We start from the raw sequence: 4,942 nt of genomic DNA, 5'->3' as shown, positions 1-4,942 counted from the left end.
GTGTCGAATCGTACGGTGTCGAATAATTTGGTGTCGAATCGTATGGTGTCGACTAATTTGGTGTCGAATAAATCTGTGTCCAATAATTTTGTGTCCAATACTGTGGTGTCGAATCGAGCGGTGTCGAATCGTACTGTGGTCAATAGAGTATCACCTATATTTATATATATGTATTTTTGTATATTTATAATACTTGTTTGGCAATTCTACTTGGAGTGCATAATGCCCATTGTGCGTTAGAATCAGAAGATTTTGATGGTTTTATTTTTTTTTCGTTTTAGAGTAGCCCTATTAGAAGAGGCCATTTGCCAAACTGACATTTAGCAATGTCAGAAATAATTGTAAGGACTAACTTTTCAATTGTTGGCGGAACTCCTGGAATTGGCTTATTTACGTGAGTCCGTTCCCTACAACAGAAAGTCATAGTATATAAGTCTCCTTCCTTCTTCTCTGGTCAAAGGAAGCGACCGTGATAAAATCACAAAGTTATCTGTCAGTCCGGTCACAACCTAACCCTGAGGAATGTCTTGTCCAATGACTCTACCTGAAAAGGGAAAAGTTAAAGATAAATGAAGGCAATTGTGGAAATATTTTTGAAAAAATAGGACGCGTGAGTGATAAGAGTTATTCACGTTTAGATTTTCATCGAGTTTCTTAAAATTGATTAACTTTGGATAAAATTATGATTGTTACTTAAGTTAGCAAGGAGCGTTTATTTAGTAGTAAACTAACGATTCCCGTTGAAATTGTTCACTTCCAGGAAAGTCTACGCCTAAAAGAAAAGTGCGTATGCGCGAGCTTCTGGAGGAAGAGCGAGCTTTTGCGGAGAATCCGAGCGCACCGAGAGTCAGTCGAACACGAGTTCCCGAATGAATCAATTGCTAATACAACGTGTCTCACTCATTTAATAGTCTCAAGTATCGCAATAGCGAGCGTTAATAATTGGGGTGCTCTTTTATGTCCAACACGCGATTTAGTTAACGTTTTTAGAAAAAATGTTTTGTACGCGCATAGCGTAATATTGCAATTAACTATTTTATATACTTTGTTCACATAACTGTTTGTGGTCACTTTTTACTTAGCTGGTGTTAAGACTGNTGCNGAGTGCAGATCCTTTTAGCAAAAAACGTCAAAGTCCCAGCAGTGACGTCCGTTCCAGGTGAAGGTCCACGTCCGGTGAGTCTGGTCCCTGCAACAAAACAAGCATTAATCCTTTCTACTTATAGGGTTAAAGTAGGTGGCGACCGAAAATAGACTACAAACCTCGTTCCGTTCGGTCACAACCGTTTGTAGCTTAGCCTCCGTGGGTAGTAGGGGGTTAAAACCATGTGCGCTGCAAAAGTCTTATAGCGGGTTATTTTTAAACAGTTGTTGGAAACTCTCGCTCTTTCCAGAGCTAAGCAGTAAAAGGTAACCTTTAAAAGTAGTTTTGAGAGTTTGTAATTTTTAGAATTTGAAAAAATAGTTTAGACAAAAAGTTGTAGATCTCGACGAGATCTATCAAAAAGGTCTTATGGTTAAAAACTCTATCTTGAATATTGCAAAAGTTATGAATTTGTAAAAATTAAAAAATAGGAAAAATGTTAAAAGTCGGAATTTGGCCAAATGGGTGAAAAAAGAAAAGTTGTAAATTTCGACAATATTTATCAAAAAGGTCCTACGGTTAGAACTTTTATAGTAATTATTGTAGAAGTTATGAATTTTTTTAAAATTTCTTAAACCGTGGGAAGTTTGAAAAACGCTTTATACAAAAGTTGTAGATCTCAACGAGGCAAGACGAAAAGATCCTATAGTCCTAGCCTTAATCTTAAATATTTTAGAAATTAGAAATTTTTTTTTTTTTGAAAATTACACAGGCTCACAAAAAAACTTTTCTTTTCTGCGTCATGAATGCCAGTATGATATTCCCATATATTTTTTCCCGCTGAACACAAATTGGCAATCCGTTTATCCCGTACACGTCAGGATTTTTTCTTAACCTCAAAAATCATATTAAAACGCATGAAAACCATCAAAAACATATATATATATATAACTTTATCAATCAAATCATCTCCAAAATCATCTAACCTCACAATCCAATAACCTCTCATCGCTATTATTCCTCAATTCAATAACTCCATAACCCCAAAGAAGGTATTTTCAATAGACCTTAAATTCATAAGTTGTTAAGAGATAAATCATTCGTCACCACAATGCATGAGAAGGAACGAGCAGCATGGCTGAGCTTTAAGAGTGTGGTTGAAAACTTTTTGGGCAACTACAAAAGTGAAAACTATAGGGAATTAGTAGTCGATATGATCGAAAACTACAAGAAACTGGGCTGCTTAATGAGTTACAAAGTACACTTTCTTGACAACTTCTTACATACTCTTGGGGATTACAGCGAGGAACAAAAAGAACGTTTTTATCAAGAGATGAAAGAAATGGAAAAACGTTATCAGGGTACATGGAATGCACATATGATGGCTGACTACTGCTGGACATTGAAAAGAGAGAGTGTTGACATTGGTAAGAAGCGCAAACGTAATCCGCTTCACAGATTATTCGAGNACAAAAGAATTCGAAAGAGCAGATTGTCATAAAAATTTCTTGATATATGCTCAATTGATGTAATTTTTAATGAAACGCACGCATGCAAAAGGATACACCTCTATAAAAAAAAAAAAAAAAAAAAAAAATTGGAAGAAAATTGGAAAATTTTAAGTAATCAGGTTGTGACCGGGGTTAGGTATTTAATAGCCGAGTACTCACGTTTATCACGGTTGCCAGGTACTTTCTCTTTGCCCGCCAAGTACCAAGGACTTGTTCCTGATACCAGAACCTTCTTCCTTTCCTCAAAGATTGGATCGGATTGGAAAACTGATCGGATACATACATATGAATCACAAAAACACAACAAAGTTATTACATATGAATACTGATACATATTATTTCTCACAATCGTCAATACAATACTGTATAATGTTAAACTATACGCGCGCGGCGTATTTTCCGAAAACGAATAACTTCGAGCTTTCTTTTCCTCTCGACATAGGGATAACCGATCCGTTCTTCGCGAGAGTTCGTTACTAAGGGTGCGTTCCGTTGCACGCATTAAGAGCATAGATTGCATTTAATGTGCTGCGCGCATAGATATCGTTCCTTTGCGTTACTGCACATAATGCGTGATTGGAAACGGAACAATTTCTATTGCATTTAATGCAAATAAAAATTGGCTACTATGAACGACAAACTGTTAGCTTTAATATTAATAATGAAAAATAAGTATAATTATGAAACTATTATTAATAGTACTAGCGACTTGAGTGAAAATGAAGATAAAGATAGTGAAACTGAAGATGAAGATATATTATCTTCGAATTTTGAATTAGAAATATTATATACAACATTAATTGTTGACGAAACGCATGGAGAAATGATGTTTGTATAGAAATTAACAGATTACGTAGAAAGAGTGATACCTGATTATTCCAGAAAAATGTTCACAGAACATTTTTGGTGAGTAATAATTACATCGTTGCATGAAAAAAATAAGCATATAAGAAGGTTTCCTTAAAATAATATCATAATGTAACTTAGAAAATGACAGCTGTACATCATTCCACAATTACACTTGTTTATTAGTTGTATCAATTGAATTTTTTTATTTCAGAATTTTTCCTGAAACATTTGAAATAAATCTACAAACAATTGGTCCAGGATAACGTGCGATTAATAATGCATTACCTGGAAGAATTATATCGGAGAAAAAACAATTACTTATCGCTATCTGGTTCATAACACACCTGATTCTTACAGGTATTAGATATTCTGTTCTATATATGATAAGAACATTGTAGCAACATAAAATAATGCCTCGCTTACTTACCACACGTTTCCCTCAATATCTCTCGCAAAAAGCCTTGGCAAAGCACTTCTAGGAATTGGTAGGGATAACTCGCGGAGAGATATTGAGATAATATATATATATATATATATATATATATATATATATATATATTAATATTAAGTAAAAAGTTATAACATTATGTAATTTGCATAACATATTCTTATTTTAGATCTGTAGCTACAAAATTTGGTGTAGGCAAAGCAACTGCTTTTCGAGCATTGAGACGTGTTACATATGCTCTCCATTGTGTTGCATCTCGATTTATTACATGGCCAAAAGGTCAGATTGCCATAAATGTAATAGAACGATTCAAAAGATCATGTAGCTTTCCTAATGTAATTAAAGCTATCGACGGGACCCATATTAAAATTCGAGCTCCAATTACAGATGCACACAATCGTACATAAATTGAAAAAGTTTCCATTCTATAAACATGAATGTAGTATGTGATCCTTTTGGGTTTTTTACACATGTATATGCTGGACAAATTGGATCAATCCACGACTCTCGAGTGTTTCGAAACTCAGCAGCCCGTTTTATTGATATGCCTGAAGAATATTTTCCGAATGAATTACATATTATCGGAGATGCTGCATATGGCATTCATCCTCATATAATGGTTCCTTTTCGAAATAATGGACACCTAACAGATTGACAAAAAAATTTTAATTATTGTTTGTCGTCTACGAGAATGGCAGTGGAACGTGCTATAGAATCTCTGAAAATACGCTTTAGGATACTTCTGGACTGTTTGCCATTAACAGACACCAAAAATGTTCCAGAATTTACTTTAGCATGCTGTGTATTGCATATCTGCTTGTTTTAAAATGATAAAATGCCTATAGATGTTCAATTTACATATAACGAGGAAGTCGACTTTGTTAATCACGGCAATGCCACAGAATTAGGAAAAGAAAAGCGAAGAAATATTATGAATGCGCTACAAATAAAAATATAATTAAGATAATGTATAATAAATAAAAACAAAATATAATAAAAATAAAAAAATTAGCAAGTTCAATAAACATATTGAAATTAATATAAATATGT

The 4,942-nt window shown here is 34.0% G+C and overlaps 1 pseudogene; it reads left to right on the top strand.

Moving 5' to 3' along the window:
- Nucleotides 1-2,195: 2,195 nt before the first annotated feature.
- On the top strand, nt 2,196-4,718 carry LOC109862070 (annotated as a pseudogene).
- Nucleotides 4,719-4,942: the final 224 nt, after the last annotated feature.

Source organism: Pseudomyrmex gracilis, unplaced genomic scaffold (assembly GCF_002006095.1).
Source record: "Pseudomyrmex gracilis isolate BER0280 unplaced genomic scaffold, ASM200609v1 scaffold_1332, whole genome shotgun sequence".
Lineage (NCBI taxonomy): Eukaryota > Metazoa > Arthropoda > Insecta > Hymenoptera > Formicidae > Pseudomyrmex > Pseudomyrmex gracilis.
This window is presented reverse-complemented; position numbering and strand designations above follow the sequence as displayed.